Source organism: Ammospiza nelsoni, chromosome 7, assembly GCF_027579445.1.
Source record: "Ammospiza nelsoni isolate bAmmNel1 chromosome 7, bAmmNel1.pri, whole genome shotgun sequence".
NCBI classification, from domain to species: domain Eukaryota; kingdom Metazoa; phylum Chordata; class Aves; order Passeriformes; family Passerellidae; genus Ammospiza; species Ammospiza nelsoni.
Window position 1 is genome coordinate 13,037,335 of NC_080639.1, and position 26,380 is coordinate 13,063,714.

Below are 26,380 nucleotides of genomic sequence, written 5' to 3' on the forward strand. Positions count from 1 at the left end.
CACAAGCATGAGCCAGCTGACCAACCCTGCCTGTGGAAAGAAAAAAAAAATTCTCAGATCTTTCCATCTGTGTGTTGGCAGCTGAGATTCTCTTTTCCTAAGCAGCACATACCTCTTCAAGGAGGTGGTGATATCCTTGCCCAAACTATATTTTGTAAGTCAAAACCATCTAAATGCAATTCTACAGGTTGCTGTCTCCTGAGGCTTAAACTTGTCCACCTTTTCTGTTTTATAGTCTTGAAAGTAGTTTACCTGTGTGCATTTTTCAGACTTAGGAAGGGAAATAATTTCTAATCCTTCCAACTCAGGAGAATTTTAATGCACTGGGAACGCTGACAGTCTCTCAGTATTCCCCTTCAATATATATTTTATATATATATATATAAAAAACTATTAACAAACCTTCCCACTATTTACTAACAATGCATCTTCCATAAGACAAGGCCAGAATTCATAATAGTCCCTTGAGTATAAGCAAGATCAGCACCCAGTCATTACTTTTTTGTTAGGAAGAAAGGAGTGTAGAAGTGTGTTCTTTTATGGCAGGCTGTTCCCCTGAATGTTTGATCTGTGTCCAAATGAAAAAAAGGATATCTTTGTATTTAACTTCACTCAGCTTGTATTTCCCTGTCTAGAGTATTACACTTCTAATGACAATTATGAAATTTACTTCTCACTAGACAAAGAAGTAGCTACACAATGAAACTGGGTCTTTTCAACTTCTTTTCAACGAACAGGAAATCCTCTTGACCAGTTTAGTTCCTGCCCTAGAATATAATCTGTGGGCTTTACTTCTACTCATACATGCTTGCATACATCTGTGGAAGGTTGAGGAAATTAATAAAAGTAATCTAGGGAATTTTTAAGAATAAATTCCTAACCCTCAGCCAGTCTGTTACCTAGAATTTGTTAGCACTTCTGGAGTTTTGACTGAGAGAGCCAGGCTCCAAACTGAGAAGTTGTGCATTTTGAATAGCTTAAGGTAGCAGGGATCAAACTGTTAGGAATGTTACTGTTGGTTAATGTGACTGTTAGAAGATCTGGAAGGGGGTTATCTTGATGACCATAACACTGTGCTCCTGGCTGCGTGAGTAAGTAAACATCTCTGTGTGGAGCTCCATGTGCTGCTTTCTCAGGTGACAAATCTATTTGGTGTCTCTCTGTGAAAGCTACCTTACTCTCTTTATTTCCTTAAAAAATAAAACCTCCTATTTTCCGCGGGGCAGACACAGGGGGGGTTTATGTACAATAATTACGTGGACGTTATGCATTTAAAGTGCTTTAGGAAGGATGTTGCAGAGAAATAGTTGGATGGAAGTGTTGATTTGAAGCTATCAGTCAGCTGAAGTCCTAGGTTTCGAGATGTGAAGTTTCAAGCTGTGCAAGACCCAGACTCTCTTCTGGCCTCTCTACCAGCTGGGGTTGTAATAAAGGGGGGCAGAGCAGCCGTGGTGTATCTCTCCTCCCTGAGGTGATTGTACTTCCTTCATGTGATGAAGCAGCAGAGGAAAGGAATGGAGCAAAAGTGCTTCAGAGAAACTGGCTTGTGCTAGAGAACCTTTCCTGGAAACATAATGAGGCACAGGATGTGATGAGTAAAGCTCACAGAGGAGGAAACTGCTTCAGAAGACTGCAAGGAACAATGCAGCATCACTTGTGGCAGACACCTCCCTGGGATTAGAATGCATTGGCTCCGGCTGAAGAAGAAAGACAATCTTGAAAGACAGTTTTGGAAAGTTTTTATTGTTTATGTATGGAAAGCATATGTTCTTCCTTAGCAGTTGCATTTTGTGGGTCTGCATGCACTGACTAGATTTAACTGTTTATGAAGAGTGTGAAATGCTCCCTAGTGGTAGCATTTATCCACTCCCTGCTTTCTTCGAGGGAGATGAATTGCCTTAGTAGTAAACATCACTCCTGGAGCTGGAAGTATCAAGGGATAGGAGTTGTGGGTGGGCACTTGGAATTTGCTTGGATCTGCAAAATACCTTTGTGCCACAAGGGAAGAGGGAAGCTTTACTGAGGAGCAAGGAAGAGCTCTGTCACAGTTTAACCAGGACAAGCTCTCACATGGGTGAGAACAACATCACAATGTTAAATATCTCTAAAATGACAAGACCTGGCAGTGAGACATCGATCTCACAATCCTTCACAATGCCAGGATTAATTGCCCAGGATTATGATGTGAAGGTTGCCTTTCTGCCAAGCTTGTTGCCTAATGTATTTGATGTTCCCAGTAAAAGCTCTTGCTATGAATACTGCACAGTCACCCCTCACTTAAAAGACGGAGGAACATGAATGTCTCTAGTTACTGATGTGAACTGTGGTGCTGAATTATGAACTGCCCAATGACAAGTTGTTTTGTTCACTTAGATTCATTATGAGATCAATGAAGTTAAAATCATTAGTAAACCATTTATTTGAGTCAGACAGAAGGCTCTAATCCAGTCTTTGATTTGAAATTTCAAAAATATTGAACTTTGGATGAGTGGATTTGCACATGACACTTTCATTATTTTGCATTCAAATTCAGGTGGTTTTAATTTACACCAAAATAATCTTTGTTGTACCTTAGAGGTAACTTTGGCCTTGTATATTTATGAAATTCCATGGCAGTTAATTCATGCTGCTGCTAGGAAGAAGTATGCAAGCACTGAAGTAATTTAACCAAAACCAGGCAGTGTGGTTTGCTGTTTTGATAACCACTATCTTTTTCCATCACAGTGAAGGTCATCTTATGAACCTCTGACATTTGATGATCATTATGTCAAAAGCCTTTTGGGGTAAGTAAAGCAGACAACCTTTCTTAGCGCTTTCTTATATCTCAGCTTATACTGAAAATGGAAAAGGGTAACTGATACTGTTTTAAACTTTAACTCTTTCTATGCATAGTTCTGCTTCCATTATACATAGTTGCAGATACCCAGAAAACAGAAACACTATGGTCTGCATTATCAAGTGACATGTCACAGATGACAGATAATTATTAGGACTCTTGTTACCATGATCAAATGGTTTTGTACATGAACAATGCTGATAATATATTTATAGAAGGCATATTTAATTCAGAGGATTTATAAGCAAAAACCCCCTTCTGCATGTTTTCCAGTTTTGTTTCAAATGACTTGTCATAGCTGTAGACATTACAAAAGTGTTTTTAAATGATTATAAGCTAGTACTTCTTTTCTTACAAAATTTTATTACTTTGTTCTTGGCAAGTTTTGTAATCACTTAAGTCGATAGGAATTATTTCACCCTTCTGTAAATAACATCCTAAACAGTTACACAAAGCAATGCAACTGTTTAGAAAAGGAAATGCTGTGTCATCATAGAAATCATAGGCAAGATTTAAGTTGGCAGACAGCTCTTGATGCAGGTTGAATGTTGCAAGGTCACTATGTCCTTCCTGCCTGTTATTTGCTGAAAGAAGAATTCCTGGAATTCTTGATTATGGCCAGAAACACAAGCTTCTTATCTGGAAGCCACTGTGCCTGATGCCCTTAACATTATGGTTTAGGATTAGATCTTGATGAAAAGTGAGAAAGACCTGAAGACTCATCTTAACATAAAAGGTTTCATGCAGTTTTATTTCTCAGATATTGAGTCAAATAGATTGCAAAATGTCTCTTTAGCTAAAATGTATTTCCTTGTAACAATATATTCTAAATAAATTTTTTTCAAGCAAACACTGGGGAGGAAAGTAGACAACCAAGTGTCCCTCCCTTTTCTCTGGGTTTATGTGTGGAAGAAATACATCTGTGACTCTGTATTCATATACCTGAGACCAGTGGATGAATGTTTCCTAGGAATCTCCTCCAGAACAGCATGTTACACACCACTCCTGCTGTATTCTCAGAGCCTCACAAGCATAGGAAATAAAATGTACTTCCACTGCTCTTAGGATTATGGTTTCCATCACAAGCCAGGGAGTAGTTCCAGAGGCAGGCTCTGAGAACAGGCTCAAGTGTTGCCAGCAAGTTTGGAGCACATGGTGCCTCTTTAGAATCCCTTCTTGGAGAAGAAGGATCCTTAAAATAGACTCCTTTTCTGTAGCACCATATGTAAGCTATTATCAATCAAAACTTTTCCAAACTCATTGTTTAACTTTCTATAAAGGGAACCTTTTCAAGCAAAAGGGAGCCCCCCCCCCTTATGAAATGCAGAGGAAATGTGCTCAAAACAAAGGAGGAGTCCTCCATTTTAAAACCCAGAGGAAGGTTTAGAGGTACAAGCAGAAAAAGGGTTTTATGACTGTGTTTATGTATTTTATATCTCTAGCAATGTGCCTCTTTAATCTAAAAGTATAAAATCACACAATGCCATCTTGAAGAAGAGAGTTCCCTTTTTCTGGTTATATTTTTTGCTGTGTTTTATAAGAAGCTAGACAGTGGCTCACTGAAAGCATAGTTCACCTTAGTAACTTAATAATACCAAATTTTGTTGTTTCTTTAAGCACAAAGCAAGCTCTTCCTTTGCCTGCTCAGCATGAAAGCAGACAGTTTATGAAGCACCAGCTCTCTCTCACTGTTTGTGTAGTGTGAGCAGCACAGAGCAAGTGGACTGTGCTGGGCTCTGGGCAGTAGCCCATGGCCCCCACACAGAGCCTGAAGAGCAGTTCTGGACATGGGACAGATCTTTGGGACCTTCAAAGGGATTTTCAACCCTCTATAACTATTGCTGCTGCACTTTTTTTTTCTTCGTGGTTGTGGCAACAGTGTTTATTTCTGTCTTGGAGGCTGGCTGGAAGGGAAGCAATTTTAGAGGCATCAGGTAGATTAGAGCGATTTCTTGCACTGTTGTGTAACCATCACTTATCTCTTCTAGACAAAACTTGCAGTGCAAACATGATATTACCTCCTCAGGGAAATTGTAGCTGAGTTGCAAGTTTAGGCTTTGGAAAAAGACATGTTTTGGACCATCGTTTCTTCTTTCTGCTTTTAGTCCTGGCTTTTTTGGAGGTACAGAAATCCCCAGTACATTAACTTAGTGTCTTTTAAAGCTGTGTTGCTACAAACACAAAGCATGTCCTTACATGAGCTGCTGTGCCAGAACAGGGCAGAGCTCCCATGAGCTGTCTTCTGAAGTTACCAGGGGCAGTCTAGTGGGGCCATTTCCTGGAAGGGTGTCCTGATCACATCTATGAGGTTTCTAGGATGAGGTTTCTAGGGAAATGCTAGGATTTGAGTCTATATTGCTTCTGACATGCAATTGTTCCTCAATATGATCTCTGTCCATATTACATACAGTGAAAATCAATAAAAGTAATAGGCTTTCTCTGCACCAAATAGGTGCTCAGACCCTCAGACTCTACATGACTGGCCCATGCTGGAAAATAGAGTGTGGTTGTCTGCCACCTGTTTTGGACAGAAACACATGTATCAATACTCAGATCAGTTTTTAGCTGTGAGATGAGAAATTGGTCTTACACAGTACAGGTCACTGAAGCTGATATTTGCTAGTAAATATTTCAGGTGTGCTCAAAGAGGGTGGGATCTTAAAATCCTTTTTTTTTTTTCACTTAAGTACAAAACTGGGCTAGGTGCTATTGGAAGTCTCAGAAAATGTCTGAACAACTTTGCATGTCCAGGCCTCTGATCTCTGGGTAGGGCAGAAGGGACTTGTGTTTCTGTGTTCTGTGATCCTGGGCTTGGCCTTTAAGAGATGTCATGATGTTATCTGGGACTTCAGAGTTTAGCTTCTGTGAAGCGGCTTTTTTTTTTCTTAAGCTGTTATGTTGAGAATTGATGTGTCAGTTTTCAGCATTTTGATGCACAAAGTGAAGCTGTTAGCCTTATTAGTTCAGTTCTTTAAATACTGCATTAGCTTCCAAAAGCCACGTGTAACTACTCAGGATGTATTTTCTAAAACTGCTCAGCAAGCAATGCCTTTGAGACTGGTGTGATTTATGAAGTAATCTGTGTGTATCAGCCAGCTCAGTTCTTTCAGTTCTTGATAGATGGCTACTGAGATTAGTTATATGTGCCTAACAATCATCCAGGAAATATGCCTAATCCAGGAAAAGGGCAAGAGGTGTGAGAGGCTCTGTGCCAAAAAGCTTCTGGCTAAATTCTGCCATCCTTCCAATGCAATGTCCTGTTACACACTAAACCTGCCTATACTGCAGTTGGGAACAGCATTTTAAAAATAAAATTGAGGTTTTCAAGTTCACACCAAAGATTGACTGATTTAATCGTGACTGCATAATAGTGAGTTGAGAACTGAGTCCCTTAAATGAATAACATGTCATTGCTTTTGGAAATAGTGAATAACCAAAATAACAAATCTGGTCAGTGGAGAGCATCTACTTCCAGAAAGCTAAAATGGGAAAATAATTTGAAGTGAGGAAGTTCTTTAATACATTACTTTGAACAGCAGCCCAGTTAAGAAAATTGGATCAGATTCACAAATCAAAATATTGCATTTTTCCACAAAGCTGGATCTCTGCAAAGAAAAGCAGTGACAGCTTGAGAGTACCTGTTTTGTCTCAAACTCTGCTAGTCTTTTGAAAACTCCAGGGCATGCTTCATTTTAGTGCAGATTTTTTGAGTCCCTGCAGGATTTCACTAAATTAGTAATAATCCCTACAGGGAATTTTTCCTTTCTGATCTCTGCTCTAAGCAGTTAAATAAAACAGGGGTTAGCAATGGGAGCTCAAGACTGATGGTAGAGCACATTATGGAGGTGGGCTAGCAAGGGGAAAGTGCAGATGTCCAGGATGTGGTTCTGGCCATGCTGTTTGTAGTGCCTGTGCTCTGAGCAGCAGTGCAGGTTGGCCTGGCTGGCTGCCATGGCTGTGGCAGCGTGGCTGGCTCCTCCTGCAGGAGAGCATGCAGAGAGCTCTGGGGGCATCTCCCAGTTTCAGTGACAAAGCTGGGCAGAGAGCAGCTGTGGCACAACCTGTGCTAAGTGAGTTGCCAAATGTGCTCCCAGAATTAATTTTCTTCATCTCAGATACCTTTAGGACACTGAGGGGATGGCTTAGACTATTGACCTGGAGCTGGAAGTTGTCCCCTGAAGAATCACTTCATCTCTGGCACCAGCTAAGGGTATGTGTTGTAACCTTATGGAACTCTCTTATTAAACTAGTTGAAAGGGGAGTGTAGGTTTTGTTTGGCTTTTTTATTTTTCCAAATAATTCTAACAGGAGGTTGTTCCAGTCTTTAGCAGTTGCCCATCTCAAGCATAAATATTGCTTTGCTGATACTTCTGTGACATCACCTTTTTTCAACTGCCTACTGCACCTTGGACCCCACAGTACAAGAATGAGTCTGTCTGCTTGAGATATACTTGTGCACCTTTGTGGAAGCACAGAAGTTTGTGGGTCACAGATGGTTTGAATAGGTTTAGTATAACTGGGACACTGGTTTGATGTGCACCAGAGAGTAATTTAAAAATCAAGCTCCTGTCTTTGTCTTCCAATCCTATCTTCATTGGAGTTGCCAAACAAAAGAAGGTACTCAGCTGAATCTTTTACCATAAAAATAGACAAGATGGGTAGCTATAGTAGTAGAAATCATAGATTCACACTAACCAGCCCATTTTGGACAAAGCCAAATCTTTCTAAGGTTTTTGAATGCTTGTCATTAGTCTATATATTTTTGAGCCCAGAAATACAATTTCAAAAGCAGGAAGTAGTTTGCTTGTTGGGCAACTGAAGTCAGTGTTTTGCTGCAATGCTCTCTATACCAGGCATACCTGGTAGTGGTGGTCAATTTTTGCCATTTCAGTCACTCTACCTTTTCCACTTTCCCAACCAAAATGTTTAGGATTCCTATCAAGCCTGCAATTACACAGGAGTAAACAGAGTAAGAAGTATTTTTACAGAGGTGTTGGATCTTTAACAAAGTAAAAATTGTTACAGATGTGTTTATCCAAGTTCACTAGCTGTAAACCCTTTGATTGTTTAGTTTATTGTGCATCTCTGGGTTTAGGATTGACTCATCCCTGTATTCAGTTACATGGCCAGATGCCCAGAACTGTTGTTTTGCAGAAGAAGTAGTTTACAGTACTGCTCCAACATTGTGTGGGCTTGTTCTGCCCACGTGTGCCTACAAGTATGTAAAAAGCCAGCTCTTTGCAAACTTCTTTGTGTCATGTGTTCTGTGTTAAGCACAGTGTCCCACTGCCATGCCACTTCCACTCAGGGCCACCTGTTTGTCTGCATGCATGGTAGCTCCTCCCAGTAGTGATCTCAACTGGTTTTTAGTTAGAAAAATAATTGTTTGATGTGACTTTTGCTGTCTTTAGGACAAATTGTTTGGTGTACTACTTGAAAAAAAATTCGTGTTTGCCCCTTTTTTTTTACTGCTTCTCTCATGACTGTTTCCAGAGAATTTGCGCTTTTATCAACTCCTGCTTATACCTGCAGGAATCACAAGTAGCACCATAGGAAGCAATGATGTCATTTGAGAATGTTAGGAAGAATGGTGGTAAGGTGTGCACAGCAATGTGTCATCTTCTTGCCAAAGCAACTTGTATCAGCATTGATATCTCTGTGTATCTTTCACTCTGATCCTGTGAGGTGCTGTTGCTGCACTGGTTGCAAATGAGATTCTGTGAATGTGAGTTTGGGTTGTGCAAGGCCCCTGCATATCAGAAATGTGAACTAAACCCCTGTGTGCCTGGTCCATCATCAACACAAAATCAAATGACTCAGGTCATTTGGCATGAGGCACTTGAGCAGACAGTAACAGTACCCAGTATATGGGCTGTCATTATTTCACCATTATGGAATCATACTTTTATGGTTTCTGTAGCTGTTTGCTGTTTATTATTGATTAGTTTTTAAATTTGCAGAACAATGAGGAAAACATTAACTCAGGTAATGTATTCCTGCTCATCTGTGCAGATTCAACCTTCATGATCACAATTAATTTTCCTCATTGTCTTTCAGCCGTAAGATTTAGATCTTGTCTAAGGAGTGAGAAAAATACCCACAACTGGACATACATTCATACTCACTGTGGCAATAAAATTACAGGAAAATGTGGCCATTATGACATATGAGAGAGCAGACACAACAGAAATTAGGTCTTCTCTTTTCCAGTCCCTTGCTAAAAGCATGAAGGCAGTACAATCCATCTATCATCGTTGTCCTGGGATGTTATAGCCAGGCCTCCAGGCTGTAATTGCTTATTTTGTGGCAAGAAATCAGAGCTATTTTTGCTTGCATAATCCTCAAGCCAGACAGTTTTTTTAACTGGCTTTTCCTCATCCCTACTTCTACCACTGTAAATTAGAGTAGTCTTGAAGCTGCTTTGGAGGCACATTTACTACATGTATGGCTGTGGTTGACTGGAACACGTGTCCTCTGGATTTAATAGGAAATGGTTTGAGTAAAGAGAGTAGGCTGTGTAAATCCAGATCTAAAAATATACTGATAACTTTTGATTAAGTATAAACTCTTCAGAGATCACCTGACTTTTCTGAAGAGGTGTCACCAATGAGGAGTCAGCTGATGGTCTCTGTTGATGTGAATGTCAGAAATACCAATAAAACTTCTAGAACTTCCAAATTTAAACTTTTCTTTCAAGTACACACATTTTTCTGTGTTTCAAAGGAGGCTGTTACTGGGGTTTTATATGTGCTGAAAATTTAGAGTAATTTTTCTGCTTGTAAAAGAAAAAAAATTATAAAGAAGCTGACAGCCATAGCCAAGAAGTACATAATGCAAAGTGCTTGTCCAAACACATTCCTTCTAACTTACACCACATCCTGTTAGTCCTTTAATAGATCTTGTATGAATGGATAAAGCAGATTAGAGGGTCACCAACACCCCAAGCTATTTCAAAAAGACCTTAAACTAGAATTCTACCACCAGGACTATTCATTGGAGTTAGCTACAGTGAGAGTGTGAATACAGATCTGACTCTGGCCATTTTTCTCATTCCTTAGAGATCTGAAATAAGAGTGAAAGATTCTTAACTTCAAAGCAAGACAGACAGAAAAGACTTCTTTGGGTCTGCCTAAATAATACTTACATTGAAGTAATTGATTTGGGACTGCTAGTAAGGCTAATTCTTGTGATTAAAATGAACATGTGAGAAGGAGCCCTGTCCAGTGTATGAGAAGAAATAAACTCTTAGCTCAGGCTGGAGTCAGAAGTTTGGTCTTGAGTAGACAAGATCTGTGCTGGGATCAGTCTCTGCCCAAAATGAGCTTTCCCTTGGGGAGTTATGATGAGGTCAGTCAGGCAGCTGTGTGATAAGCAAACTCACTTCCTATCTGTCTGAATAGCCATGTTTCCCTGGGTTATGCCTCCACAGTATAAATGTGGCAGGAGTAACTTTCTGTAGAATAGGGAGTGCAAAAAAGGTTCTGCTCAGGTCCTTAGAAATATCTTTTGGGCTTCTTCCTCTTCATTCCCACCCTTCCCCAAATTCAGTTTAAGCAATTTATCCTCACCTTTTCTGAGTGCTTTCCCTTCATTCACTTTGAGATGTAGCCATCAGAGAGTCACAGAGCTGTGTGTGTTTATCATTGCAGCATTTGAAATGTAAATGACTTGCAGATGCTCTACGGGCTGTAACCAAACTTGGCTGTGTCAGTTTTAACATACACATGACAAAACCACACTGGCTCTGGACAGGCCTCAGTGTAATAAACTCTCTAGGTTCTCCTCCTGTGTAAACACTTTTATGTTCTTATTAATTAGAAACAGGAGTCTGTTTCTTTCAAAGTTCATGTGATAGCTATCAGGCCAAAGAATGAGGTACATGCAATATCTGAATGGTAATATGTTGATAATACTGCCAGGGATCTGAAGTTTATTTTTTGGGAAATATATGTTTATGAGTGTGTTTGTGTATATATGTGTGTATATATCTATAAAAGTTAAACAGGCATAAACAGTAAAGCTCCTGGAATATTTGATGTGGTATATTTGCAGTTAATTAATTTCAGTATATATTTCACATGACATATTGTTGACCTTAAACTTTAGTGAATATTTTCTTGTCCTTATATCTTAATGTCTTTCAGCACAAACAGATCTTGAAGCTGCTTTATGAATTGGCAACAGCACTGTGACTTACTGAAATAAAAATATAAGAGCAGTCTGGTAATAATTATATAAATCTCCACTCAGAAAGGTCTTTAGGTTGGCTGTAATTAGGAGTATATATCAGTAACTTCTGTTTTATAGCACTGACGGCAATATTTGAATGTGAAGTCTTTTAAATAGCTGTGGCCATTTTAACTTTGGGCAAATGGGGAATAACTTTGTTATTGATCATTTATTGACAGATTAACTTTTACAAGTAAGTGGGGACATGGTTTGATTACAACAGTCCAATTACCAGAGTAAATTTTGTCAAGAAGTTGTTACCTACTGTGCCAATCAACAAATAATTTTCAGAATTTCCTTTGGTTATAAATCACCATAAACTCTGTAACTTTCTGTGCACTGGTGTCATGTAAGTTGCAGACGGGTGGTGGTACAGAAGCCAGAAAGAGGATGGAGAGAAGGCAGATGGTAATGAAGAAAGCCCCCTCTGGCATGAAAGGGTGTGTTTGCAAGTTGCAGTGATGATGGAGGTAATGAACAAGCAGAGATTTGGGGCCCTTAGTAGGCCCATTTCTTGGGGCTGTAATGTTATTGGAGAATAGTGGGAACTTCAGATAAATGTTGACAAGAATTCCCTAGGCTTATTGAAGAAGCCAGAAATGTTCATGAGTTACAACTAGTTGATGCTGACTGCTTCATAAAGACATGGCCTGGTTAGTACATATCATCGAGTCTGCTTCCCTTCAAAATCTCATCAGCATCTATTGCAGTCCCAATCACTTTCCATCTGCAATTTATACCAATTTAAACTCCCCAAGAAGAACAATTTAATATTCTCTTGTTTTAATTTCCCTTCCCATCAGAATCCCACAGGTCTTGCTGCTTTTGTCCTTCTTTGTGTTACTGAAAAGAGCAGTAACATCTCAAGTGAACTTTTCCATTTAATTTTTTTAAATTACTTTGTGCCTTTAAAGGATTGTGTGCATTTTCTCAATGTCTTTAAAATTCAACCTATTTTGGTTTTTGGGAATATTTTTCCTGAATGTTGTATTTTGTAATTCACCTCTGTGCCTCTTCAGGAAGATGTTAAAATGGCTGTTTCAGGTAGTTGGTTGGGGGATCCTTTCAGAATCTTGGTTCACTGCACTCTGCCCACCACTGATGTGAAGGGGATAGTGCTGTCAGTTCACTGCCCTTCTCTTGGCTGTAATCATGTACATGGAAAATAGATGTATAAATACAGCAGGTTCTTTCCATGTTGCTGCTGTAGGTTGTCTGCCTTTCCCATCTTTTCCTCTCTCTTTAGAGAGAAAGTACTCCAAATGTATTCTGGAGACCAGGACTGTATTTTGCCTGTGTAATTAAGAAATGTCAGCTGTGTTATCACAACTGAGTTTAAAGTTGTTCTAGTCTGGATTGTGGCATGTATGAACTATATAAATGCTTGAAAGTGAGCTATTTGTGAAGCTGTAAACCTGAATCAGAATATTCTGAGTTTGGTTTCTGCCCCTTCTGAAGTTTTTAATGATTTTGGATGAAATGGTTTCATTTGTATGACCCTCCTGTCTCCAGACAGTAAGGACTGACTGGTCTGCTTTTCATCCTCCAATGCTTTTTGCACACATGTGCTCAGACCCAAGCACCAGGGCTCTCAAATGTGAACATGACTTTATTGATACTGAAGTGCTAGATTAATTCTGTGTTTGTACAGCACTAGTAGATGAAAAGCAGAGCATCATTTGGGACATCTAAGTACTATGGTGATACAAATAATGATGGTACATTTTACTATATAACAGAGACAACATGCATACTCTGGCAGTGAAGTCTGTTTTAGATAATTATCTGCATAGCAGATTGGAGAGAATTGCAATTAGCTATTATCACTAATGAAAAAGCATGACACTTTGACAAGGAAACAATTTAGGGGATTAATCTGCAGGATGGATGTTGATTGTGATTTCTAAAGGAAGTAAAAAGGTCAATACTGATACTAGAGTTTGTATGGCATTAAGATAATTAGATTGAGGTATCTTTATTTTGAAAAGGTCTTTAGTAGCAAGATAATATTAGTTCTGCAAAAACTGTCTTACACTGAGGCTAAAATATGATTAGTGGTATCAGTTCAAAAACTCATGCTGGATAGAAATCATTTGACGGCAGCTTTACATATTGTACTGCTGTTGGGACATTGAGCTGTAACTGCTGAAAGTGGTAATTTTTTAAATCATTTAAAATATCAAGCTTTGTTTTTCCAGTCAGTTTCTATACTGTGGCTGCATTGTTATTTAAGTAAATGTCTGTTCTGTGTAAACTGTAAGAATATTAAGTATTTCCTGAATTTGCTGGTTAAAGCAAAAGAAAAACTGCATTTTTCCTTGGATTGATTCTGTTTGCCATTTGTCCCTGGCCCTAATGGAGAACTGGAGAGAGTGGCTCATGTATCTAATGCTGGATGGCAAATTAAAGGCCAGGTGTCATTAGGGTTTTGGGTTTTTTCTAAATTCTCAGCTGAGGCAGCGTCTGAACAGCTCTGTATCTATTCTCAGTCCTTTCCATTGGCATCAAAGCACCATCTTTTCAACAAAACATCTGATTCATGAGACAACCATACAGGAGTTAAATTAGGAAAGGAGTGTACCGTATGTAGTCGCGTTGGATTCATCTGTTGTTTGGAGAAGGAAAGGTAGTGGGTGTTTGATGCAAATCTGTCCAGTGAAAACACTTCACAGCTCACATCATTTCCTGTGCTGGGATAAACTTGGGTGAAAAAAGCCTATTTGTCCTCTTTAATGACTTGCTTTACTCTGTGTCCACTTTCATCTTGTTAATTATGTACAGAACAGAGATTCTGCAAGGGCAGTGTCTTTGCACTCAGTCAGGACCCACCAAAACAACTTCCTCACAGGAAATTCTCCAGGACTTCATAGGCCTGGGGTTGTGACTGGCATCTTCTGACTTAGAGGAGAATGGAGATCAGTGAGTACCAGGAGAAAAGATAATATTTTTGCTTTTCAGCATTTTCTTTAAGCTCTATCCCTGACACTAGGAGAATGACAGTAAAGCACATGTCAGCTCCATAAACTCTTTGAGACCTGAAAGACTTTTCTCAAGGTTGTTTTATAACCTTGAAATTAAATTAGAAATTTTATATTATTAAAGACTGCAGAATGACAATCTCTCCCTTATGATCCCAGATTTCTTGTTCCACCAGAGCACCTCAGTCAGATGAAACCCATCAGGGCTCTGAAATGTTTTCAGCCAAGCCTGAGATGCATCATCCCAGTCTGAAGGGTACATGGCACTTTCAGCACTGGAAACACACAGTATCTGGTGGAAATCAGCAAAGTAACATTTACTCAGCCCTTTGTGCAATGCTCCTGTTTGCCTCTTGCTTGTAGAATTGATTATTTCTATAACAGCCCTCTGTTATAATTAGATGCTTTTATATGACCCAGGGTCACACACTTCTGGAGCGTGAGTCCGGCTGTACTGACAGCAATATCTGCTGTCATGCTGGCAGCAAAATCCTCTGTTGTGACACACTTACATCTCAGAGTGAGCAAAACCAACAGGTTTCATTAGCACAGGCAGCAAAGAAAACACTTTTTTCTGTCTTCAATGAAATTCCATAAAGATGAAGGGCACGGTTAAAGTGAAAACTAAGTTAAAACAAGAACTTGAGGGAGAAAGGAAGCTGGTGCCAAGAATACTTTAATAACCTTTTTCTGCTTCAATTTTTGTACCAAAGTAACCTCTTAACTTCTTAAGCAAAATACTATATTTGTTGTCTACCATGCAATCACTTAGGGGAAGCATTTAGTCCCCCATTTTATATGTGCTGGGATACTGTAGTGGGATTTGTGTACCACTGACAAATCAATGTGGGAATAGTATCCCATCCAGAAAAGCTTTGAACTTTTCCTTCAGAACAAAAAGAACAAATGAAGTAACAAATCTGGTTTCTATAGATTTCTGCTTCATGATTTATGCAAACTTTGACTTTTTTATAGTTGCAAAATTTAGAAGAGTAGCATTCCAACTATGTTCTCTGATGTCAAAAGCTGTTCCCTCAGCCAGATGCTGAAGATAGTGTCCTCTATTTAGCTGCCTGTTTCCTCTTAACTCTGAATTGCCCATTCCTCTGTCAACTTTGTTTGAAATCTGTTAATGAATTTACAAGTCACACAAGATGTGAGCCTACACGCACAAAAAATTCCTAATCCATTGTGACTGTGACAGTCCCATTTCCTTTGGGAACCAGCTGATTAACCCAAAACAGAACTCCTTGAGCTTCCAGGAGGTGCTTTGTAGCTGAGGGCTAGACTTTCTCATACAGCTTGGCAAATCTGGGCTCTCATTACCAGTCAGCGATGAGTCAATAGTTTTTTTTGGTTGTCTGAAGTCTGGGTTGCAAGATGTGTAGTGGTGTACAGAAAACACCTCTGTGTTTGTTGAGATAGGTCCATATCCTGTAACACAGACTTGCTGAAAAACATTGCTCCAAGAGAAGTGTGGAGTCTGATAGGCCATCCTTCCCACCACATAGTGGGCTGATATATGATTATATCCTGGTTTTGTAGTAGTTTACCTTTCTGGTTTTTAAATAAAATACCATTATCTCTCCAGGTAAGATATTTTCAGAACTTTATTACTGCTATCACAAGATTGTGCTAAGAATTAAGAGACTTTTGAAAGTTGTAAGCTCTGCTATCAGTTATATCCAACTGAGAGTCTGTTGGCCCCAACATCATAGAGGAAGATGTAAAGAATTAATTTATTAACTGTGTTTAATCTACTAATATGCACCATTCTAGCAGGGCAAGTATAGATTTCTTCCTTATAGTGAGGCCTGTGGAATGTCATCTAATACCTGTTCTGTACTGATTCTGTGCCTCTGAAGGGAAGGACTCTGAACCCAAGCTTTTCTGCCTATGGATGTAGGGGGATAGAATATGAGTAAATAAAGGTAGTATAGAAAGTAATCTTACCCCCTGAAGAGTTGCAGCTGAGCCAATTATTAAAGATTAGGAGCAGGCCTGATGTTAACAGGCCACAGCTGTAGCCAATAAGAAGAGTGTTATAAAAGAGTGGATTGGTTGGTTGAGGGCAACTGGAGTCAGTTGGCTGCTGTGAGGACAAGGAAGAGTCAGTGCTTAGAGGACCTGCTTACAAGAAGCATCAAGGAGGTATGAAACTCTAGCAATGTGGAACCCTTGAATATAATGATAATAGAACTCTTGTGCTATAATTACAACAAGTGGAGGAGTTTATTTTTTTCCTCTCAGTTGTCCCACTCATTGTTTGTCTTGATTGTATCAACGCTTTCACTAATAGAGCTCTATTGCTTTGACAAAACAAGTGGGCTAAGGATTGAGGTGTAACTGCACACTGCTTTAATGATACTGTAATGTGAGCACAGTCACATGTGAAAATGGCATATGAAAGACCTTGCTGGTTTCTCTCACAGGTTAGATTATTCCGCTTGCTCTACAAAAAACACCTCAGCTATGACATCTGACAGGAAAGCTGCAGGAGTAACAAGGTCTCTTATAAACATCCACACAAATAAGTATCTAAGCCTTCTGGGCTAATCCCTTATACTAGGCATGTGAGCTCATAGGGGTGCAGCTCTCTGCATTTCCAAACCTGTTTCTTATAAGAATATCCTGATTACATAAGGGCTGAAACACATGAGGAATATCCTTACTAGCCCTGACAGCAACATCCATCCTGTTGGTGGAAGGACACAGTTTTCATTGGTCAGTGATAACCTCTCCCAGAGTTTGTAATATTTAATGCTCAGATCAGACTGCTCTGGAGGGCCAAGAAGTTTGCTGCCTGCTGCTGCCCAGTAAAAGTCTGTTTTGCAGGAACTCATGCAATTGGACATCTTTACTCATGCAATTGGAGACCTGTCTGTGTAATTCTCTGGGAATCTGTCTGGATGTTATTCAGTAATCTGTTCCACATCTCTGCAGGGACTGTCAGGGTTTTTGCACTCAAGATATATAGCTGCAGTTCTTGCAATCTGCTGTGTCTCTGCACTGCTCTGCTGACTGCTCTGTGTGCAGATTTGGAGCCTCCTTTGTTAAGAGCTACTTGTTAAGAAAAAGTTGCTAATATTTTCTGTCTTGCATTATCAATCATAGCTACAACTAAATTACTCATGTATGGCTGAAATATTACTCAGAAGTGCTTTTTTTTGTTAACACTAGACAGATACCTCTGGAAAATCCTAACATCCCTATCTGTCTGTAGTGTAGGAATAAAGAGTTCTGGAGAAAAACTGTAGGACAGGGACTGAATGGCAAAATGCCTTAGTACTGTTACAAACGTTGCAACAGACTTACCATGGATAGATCACTTTGCCTCTTGGGTTCTCTGTTTCCCTGTGCCCTTGTGTCAGTTTAGACCATGATGTCTGAGGAATGTGGTCCTCTATTATATATGTTCTCTGACTTATGTCTCTACCATAATGCAGTTAATGAATACTTTTTATTGGCTGCAAATAAACCACAGTCCATAAGTGTTTAGCATCATTCCTTCAGTGATACAACTCTAGTGATCATAGAAAAGCAGTGTTAACTTCAGTTGAGAGATTTGCCCAGAAATATCTTTGCTTGCTTGTTCAGTCCATCATGCTTGCCCATGGAGCTGCAAATGACACAAAGCATTCTCACCACCACTGCATCCTTCAGGGCAGGTAAACACATACCTTACAGTTTGGCCACTTGTAATTGGAGGCCAGCTCACTATAAGCTGTTAAAAAGAGAGGGTTTTGACACAGGTGTGTCCTACCTTGGCACCTTAGAAAATGGGACTAAGTGAGTTCAGTGACTTTTGGGCCACATATAGGACTGTTAGGAATGGGTGCAATTCTGTTAAGACAAGTGAAGTCATAGTTACTGGTTACTGGGTTTAATTTAACAGTCAGAGTTCACTATTAGAGTGCAGTAAGGAGAAGTCTGAAAATTAAATAGGCTTTTTAACCTAAAATTTGTGTGTCATTAATTCATATGTTACCTCAAGGTTACTGTGTTTTGATGCAGGTGTACTTCAGAGCAAGAGTTTTGTCCTCTGCAATAATCTAGCTATGACAGCCCTGAAAAATGAGACCACAGTGGTGTCTGATGTATGAACACTATGCTAGAGAGCAAGTGTGTAGAAAGCTGATACAAAGTGTGAAAATGTAAATCAGGTGCCTGCCAAGCCAGGACATGTGTGAAACAAATGTTATCTCAGTGGTGCTGACAGGTGTTAGCAGCAGCCAACACAGGGGTTTCTGCTAATGCTTAGTAGTTAGATCTTTTTGTTAAGTGCATCCCAGGTCTTGTTTTTCCATGTGGAGAGCTTCTGTCTTTTTATTGCTTTTGTATAACAACAGATAGGTAATATGGTGGAGTGCTTGGTTTTAGACTAGTTTGGGTCTTGCAGCCCCTGGAAAGGGATGAAGGGTCCTGATTTCCTGCCTGCTTGTGGCCCCCTGTGTAAACCTTGAGAGTTCACCATGTGTACAAGAAGAGATAAAGGGGTGGAGGGGACTGAATGCTGAAATTAAGTAAGAGTTGTGTTAGATCTCTAGTCCTTATGTTGTGTTGCTCTAGAACGTTTTTTCATGTAAGTTTTTTGCATTTGGCAAGGATCAAGATGTACTTGTACAGGTGTTATTCTGTTACATAGTGGGGGAGGAAGACATTATACAGGGAAATGCAGGGTGTGAATGTTGGTCGAAATTACCAGACCACTGCATACAGTAACCCTGGCAGGGACTGGGGGGCCATCTGAATGAGCAGGTGGATTCCCAGTGCAATCCTGCAGCTCAGTGCAGTGCTTGTGGGACATATAAACAAGGAACATCATGTGGTTGTACAGGAGGCACTAAAGTTATAAACAGCTTTAGCACAATCATTCCACATTGTAACTTGCCTGACTCTTTGGTGTCCATGCATTCAAAAGTCAGTTGGACACTTGAAATACATGTAGAAAGTAAAAGTTTTTTGAGACTGGGGAAGGACGTGAGGGTGAGGTATTTAAGGCTTAATGCATTTCAGTCTTGACTTAGAGAGAACTTGTTTTATACTAACAAATATATAAGTGGGGAAGATAATTCTAGTAGCCCTTAGTTTAGTAGAGAATGATATGTAGCATCTAATATTTGGAAGCTAAAGCTAGACAATTTCAGTGAGGACTATATCACAAGATTTTAGCTGTGAAAGACCAATGTATTTTGCATGTAATGATGGTCAGGTGAGAAGTATCTGGAATCCCAAACTAAATTTCTTAATACCCATTCTAGTATGAAGGTATATAGATGGAGAAAAGTACTAGAAAGTAGAGCAATAAAAGATTATTAAAAACCCCAAACAAACAGGACATCCCAGATGGGGCTTTCTCAACATGAGAGGTACAGTGTTTATCCTGTGTGTCACATAGACTGTTCTCTGCTGTGAGTGTCTTCATTGCATCTTGTTGTCTGTGAGGGCCTGACTCCTGTTGTTGGCTTGTTGGATGGTTACTTCTTAGGCTGTTACCTGCCTTTCTGCTTGTTGCCTTCCAGTTCCCCTGTTCAACCAACCAAAAATACTCCCTCATTTCAGTAGGTGTGTATAGCTCTAATAGGCAGTTCATGTATTCACAACAACAGTGCTCCCCTTTACGCAGTTAAATTATGTATTGCAGAATGCTGCAACCTTTTCATATTCCCCTAAGCTGCCAAAAGAAATCCATTAAAATGCCATAAAATCAGAGTGGATTGACTGCTTTTGATATCCTCCTAAGTCACCTTAAATGTCTGTAACATTAGCTGGAGAGAGTTGACAGCATAAAGGAAGCTCTTATGAGCTCTCCTAATATACAGCTGCACCAGTTTTTGCTGTGTGAGAATCTCACTTTTTGTATGGGAACCTGTTAGAAATTTTTCTAGCTGTGCCACAAGGCCTGGGTCTTGTGAACATGTACACATTATTTTACCTGCTGGTTGGTGCTATTGCTCTGTGATTGTCCCCTTATTTAAACAGAATAAAATTACAGAAGGCATTGCTGAATAAAGAGCTGTAAAAAAATCTGTGTTGTAGGGGCTATCTAGGCTCTACTTCCTGTAGAATTAGAGGACCCATCCAAGTCATCTACAAAAATGTCCAAGGTCATTGTTAAGTCTGTTATGTGATCTGATGGATACACACACAGAGAACAGTATTCCATACTGTTTAATATTCTCTTTTTACCACAGCTTTTTTCCATGGGCATCAAACATTATTGTATCAAGAGGCTGTACATAGGGAGTAATTTTTAAAAGGTTACTGTTAGTGTTGAAATAGAGAGGATTATATTGTAGCATGAAGCAGATTTTTCTTTTTATGGCAAGACCTTTCCAGCTTCAGATGTAAAAGCCTTAGGCCCAGATCCAGTCTCCCCAATGCTTTTGCTGACAGCTGGGATAGGCCTTCAGTACTCTCGTATTGGCCCAGTACCTGGTAAGTCCCTGGCTCCTCCATTTTCTGGTGTTTTCTGCAACAGATTAGATGATACAGAAAATGCCTTGGCTTCTAGTTGCAACTTCACATATGGTGAAATGAGCTCAGCACTTAGTTATGGGGCCTTTTCCTCGATCCTCCCTCCTGGTGACAATTCCAAAAGCTTATTTGGAAAATTGAAGTGGAAAATAGGAAAAATTGAAGCAAGTACTGGAGATCTCAAAGCATCTAGCTCTTGACACAAGCATATGTCAAACAGAAAAGCATCTTCAAATCATCTCTGAGAACTCACAGAAGAAAATATGATGCATGAGTCTTGTGCAAAAGATGAAGAATCTGGAATGTTAATGCTCTGAGCTAATTTGGAGGCATCTGTACTGGCCTGATACAGAGACAATAGCATGAATGAGAAAGATTAAAACCTATCAGCCAACATTTGCTGGAAACACAGAAATTGAATGAAGCAGTAATGGAGCCAGTGGGACAGGGAACATCTGTCATACTAGCATAGTCAGCATTCTAACTGAAAAGGACCTTACCTTGCAGTCTTTGCTAGGGTGGGCTGAAGAATTTTAGGTTGAACTATATGTAGTTAACATTTTAGAGAGCATATTCCAACTTTCTGCATCAATGACAACTATGTGTTATTTTGTTCTCAACTTTGATGAACTGGAATTTACTTATTCAATCCTAACCATTTGGTGGGTTTGTTTAAGCTATCCTCTTGACAGACCACTGTTAAATGTTTTCCTCACTTGTGCACATTTGCAGTTCAGCTGCTGAAAAAAAAAAAAATTCATCTGTAGTCATGACTATTACGTCAAAACATTTATATCTTCTTAACTGCAGAATGTCTAAAGTTACTGAGTGTGGCTCTTATTAAGTGACAGAAAAAGCAAAGTGGCCACTAAGAGCCAGGCACTGGATTTATAAAGATACATCAAAGTACAGGAACTACAGGGTGCCAAAGTCTTTCAGGGTAGTAATAGAAATAGGACCATATGCAGGTGGGCTCACCAGATTACTTTACACAGGCTTACCCAGTGATTATCTCAGCTCTATAATTGCCACTCAACTCACAGCATCTGCCAAGACATGCATGGTTTTGACAAACCTTGTAACAGACATATATCTGCCCTTGAGCTCTCTCTCAAATTCCTTTTCTTGCATAACCACTGGTGATGCTTTATACTACAAGATTATAATGCTGAAGCTGAATGTAATAAAATTAGCATCAAGATACAGTGCTGAAGAATAAAAGAACTTTTAAGAAGGGAAATATGAAAGAGCCAATAAATACTCCCTAGCAAGCATCTCTGCTATGAAGCTTTGTTTACATGTTTAATTTAACGGGCAAATGATTAACCAGCAGCCTGTATCAAGAGCTTCTTCTAGTCTGGCTTGCTCCTACTGTTTTTCTAGTAACTGAGGAGAGTGCTGCTGACCATTTTGCAAGGCTAGTGGAAGAACAGACCCAAGAGATTTCAGACATACAAGTAAGTTCCTAACAGCTGTAAATAAAAAATGTATTATAATGTCTTCACATTAGGTTGTATTTTATAGTTCCAAATGCATCCTGCTGTGAGCCCTGTGGGAAATGTGGTCCTGCTGTGCATCTCCCCAGGGACATGAGGCTCTTCCAAGGTCACACAGAGCTTTCAGTGCAGTGTGTTTTCCTCACTGATGTGCAGCATCAGCGCTCTGTCCACAGCAGGCTCCAAATATTCCCGAGGGAGAGGCTTTGCTCCTATACTGTGCCATATGGAGCTGAATGCTTTAACACAGCCTGGCAGTCAGAGTGCTTCAGACTTGTCTCTGAGACCATTAAGATTGATGCCTCACTCTTGAACTTGATGATCAAGCAGCTTTTATTACCAGCTGAGCTGTTCTTTTGAAGAGGAGAGTCCTTGGCTCCTGATGAGACTTGAGACGGGACTGTTGGTTGTGGATGCACACAAACACCCTCTGCCTGGAGAAATGGACTGGATTGCTGTGTAGCTGTGGCAGGGCCACTCCCACAGGGCTCTGTGGGGCAGGTGGCTTTCCCAGGATAACTGCATTGGCTGGTGTGGATGCAGGAGCAGGAGAGCTGTGCATTGTCACTGTAGCATGTCCACCAGAAGTCCCAGGAACATGTGCCCTCTATGACAGGAGCTGAGGGGAGAGGGACAACTTTCTCAAATCTTCTCTATTAAATCAGCCTCTGATAGGGGACTCCAGCTGGATACTGTGGCTGCAGTGGATTTATACTTGAGGAGATATTAACCTTTACCAAAAAAAAAACAAAAACAGGTGAAGAAAGCAAAAAGTTTTTGATGCATAAACTGAGTGATTCTGAAATCAATACCTATGTTTTCCTGGAACTCCTAGGCCATGATGTCTGAGGATTTCTTCAAAGTGAATCACATAAAGCCTTGATATTTGCTTTTTCTGGAATAGTATTACATAGATTCATCCTGGGACCATGACATCTTTCTTACAAACATGAAAATTAAATCAGACTGATGCACGAACGTTTTTCTCTGTGGATTCCCACTTCCAAGTATAACTCTGGCATATGCAATGGGATTTTTACTAATTTTTATGAGAAGGATGGACAGAAGTCCAGGGATCTGTGAGACTTTAGCACAAATTTTGCATTCTTAGAGTACAGGAATCGCTCTTGAACCTTATGATTGTTGCAGCTGCTTGAGATTCCTTAATTTAGTGAAATGTGTGCCCCAGTTCTGAAGCAACATAATTAACTGTGTTGTCTCCTTTACTTAGCCGATGATGTTTGTTCTAAACAGGTGATATTAACATCTAAGAATTACTGAAGTTTTAATAATTGTTGAGGATTTAGATGGAAAACAAAATGCTGCCCTTGTAAATTGTTCTTTGAAATGAATTATGTAATGGCTAATTGCAAGAACTTAATAGATTAGTTAAAAGAAGTGCTGGTACTGGTAACTCTTGTGTTGAAGGATTTTCATAATGGCCAGAGTAATTCAGTTTTAAGTGCTAGTAATGTTCTTACTGTGAGAACTGTCAGTATATTTGATGTATCTGACACCCTACTGAAATCAGTAGGGCACTTTTAGCATATAGGATGTGTTTTATGGGTCACCCAATAAGTTTCCTGCAAGGACTTGATGACAGGAGAAAAAATTTTGTTGCATGAGCTTACACAAGATATCTGAATTTTTGCAGTGTACAGTGGTACAACTCTGTGAAATGAGTTCTGAGAATGTATGTCATTAAACTGCTAAGAGCTATAAACCCACTCTGTTAAAGTACAGTGTGTACTTATTGTACAGGAGGAGCTGTAAAGTTTCTGGAGTAGAATCTAGCTATAAATTACCAGTAGTTTTTAAAACTCTGAGACAAAGTGGTTCAGTTTTTCAAAATTTTCATCATTTGGTGTTGACAGTAGTTTTCTTTACAAAATTATGATCTTGCCTCTTGATGCATCCACAGCCTCTTTATTCACATTTATCCAATGGAAGTTAAAACTGTGAACCAAGAGAGGGATCTGAGATTGTTCTTCTTGTTTCTAATGTGCCACAAGTTTTGGTACAACTAAACAATAACGTGTTAGTTCATAATGTGATGCATCACAAAGTGTTTAAAGCTTTGTCATGAATTGCTTTGTATATGGACTGTGACAGAGCTACCATGGTGCACATCTCTGACATGGAGAGGTGTGGGGGCAGTGAGGCAGAACTTTCCCAGCCTGTGACTGTGGATCTGTAGGGGAAAGCTGTGGAGATTATTGGAACCAACAGTACTTGACTCTTAGCAAGTAGGGGAGAGGAGAATTCTGAATTCCAATAACCTGATATAAACTCATATAAAACCTATTCAGGCTTTCACACAGAGTGAAGAAACTGAATCATCAGTACCCATACAGCACATTATTGCTTTTAGAAACTGGGTTTTGCTACCTTTACCTTCCACCTAACAGAGTAATAAATCCTAGCTTTGCACTAAGTGAGCTCCTGGGCTAGGACACAATCAGGTTGTGTGTGTTATTCTGAATCTGGCCACTATGTGCTTAACAGAGGTTTTGGATAAAGGGTAACACATAGGTAGTGCAGCTGGCTTGTTTTTCTCAAGTCACAGAACTGGAATAACAGGACAGTTTTGTCATATTCATGGAACTGCTCATTTGCATGTGGAATTCATTTGCATGCTATTGACATTTGGGGGGGAAGTGCTGGGAAGGTTCTGGGAGGATCTGCAGTTGATGCAGAACAGATCTCTGGCTGCAGTTGGATGGAAACAAAATTATCCTGGTCTGTGGGAAAAGTTGACAAACTTGGCTTCACAAAAATATCTCAGTCGTGTGCATTTTCTGTTTGGAAAGATGCAGCAGTACCTTGTAAGTAAGGCATAGATGTTAGGGATTCATAGGAAGGAGAATTTCATTTCAAATCACCTTCTGCACAGCCTCCTTTCATCTTTGGGAAGTTCTTCTAGATTCACTCTTTCCATCCTCAAAATGTTTTGCTGGTTTATTGCAAGGCTTTATATAGTCCAAAGTTCTGTTCTTTACTGTGCCAGCCAGGTTTGTGATCTTGTATGAAGGAGACTTTTTCAGACATCACCTATGATTGCTTTCTGGGGTTCTGAAATACACCAGCTACACACTTGTCAGCAAAATGATCCTTTGGTTTAATAAGTACAGGAGCCAGGAAAACTTGTTCTGTGTTTACCAGGACCAAACAGTCTGGTGGAATGAGTATTCAAGGTAGTGAACCGTGGCTGGAATGACGCAAATGTGTGTGGACACACTCAAAGCTACTCTTTTGCTTGGGGCGAATGTTAATGACACTTCCATGTCTCATGATAAATTCATTCAGACATTAAGTCACTGGAAAAATTACTCTCTGAAAAATATGCATGTGTTCCTGCTGACTCAAACCCTTGTAATAGCAGCATGCTTGGGAAGAAAAAGTTTTAGTTATTTTGTGATCTTAAGAATCAAAGCTTGGCTGAAAATGTCACGGATTCAGATTAATGTGGTCATTTCAGCTCTTCCAGCACATCTAACTTCCCTGTGGCTCAATTAAAGACTGGGATCTGGTATGTCTGTGATTAAAGGAGGAGGTTCCTGTTGCATATAACTAAAGAGCATTTTGAGCAAATGGTGTACATTTGCACTGGAGAGAGGACTTTTATGTTCAGTTATTGTGTTTGGTAATTCACTGAATTTTAAAAGTCTTTCTTGAAGATGATAACATGGTTGTGATCTAATTTATTTACTTATTTCTATAATTAATTTCTAGACTGGTACTGAAAGGTTAATTTTAATTAGTGAAAGACTACTGTCTGAGCAAACAGAGCAGCACCTTTAGGGACGTCACCTGAGGTGAATGTAGAAGAGCATTTTCTACACAGTCAAGCAGTAAAAGTAATTGTTCAGCTTGTGCAGTGGAAGAAATAGCCAGTTCTGGACTTGATGAGCCTTCCTGTGTGATTTTGGTCTCCTTTAACTTGATCCTTTTGTGCCTCAAGTACATCTGTTCAAAAGGGTGGTCATTTACCCAGATTTGTTGGTTTGGTTGTTCTGTAAGGATCATAGATACTCTTCCAGGCAGAGCTGTCTCCCTCCTACTCGTTTTAGCACCTGGTACAGAATGTCCTCAGAGGTGCTATTGTGATACAGAGCTCACTCCTATTAATAGTTATAAAACATTTCCATTCATGTGAGCAGGAACTGGGCCTTGGGAAAACCAGGGAAAAGGTTTCACTGAGTGTTTGGAGGGCACCTTGGCCTCGTGCTCGTGTCCCTCAGAGGAACATTAAGTGTCTGCAGCATGAAGCAGGGCTGGGCATTGTGTATGCCTCCCTGGTGTTTTTTCATGTGAGAAAGTTTCAGGATGATCTTTAAATTCTGTATTTAATTCAAGCACCTGAA

The 26,380-nt window shown here is 39.7% G+C and overlaps 1 protein-coding gene across 1 annotated transcript in view; it reads left to right on the plus strand.

Annotated features, from left to right (window-relative positions):
• The first annotated feature begins 7,024 nt into the window (after positions 1 to 7,024).
• SPATS2L (spermatogenesis associated serine rich 2 like) overlaps positions 7,025 to 26,380 on the plus strand; it is a 125,358-nt gene continuing 106,002 nt past the window's right edge. Inside the window, exon 1 of the mRNA XM_059475982.1 lies at positions 7,025 to 7,046. The gene's annotated coding sequence lies outside the window, so the exon portion shown is untranslated. The remainder of the gene's footprint in view (positions 7,047 to 26,380) is intronic.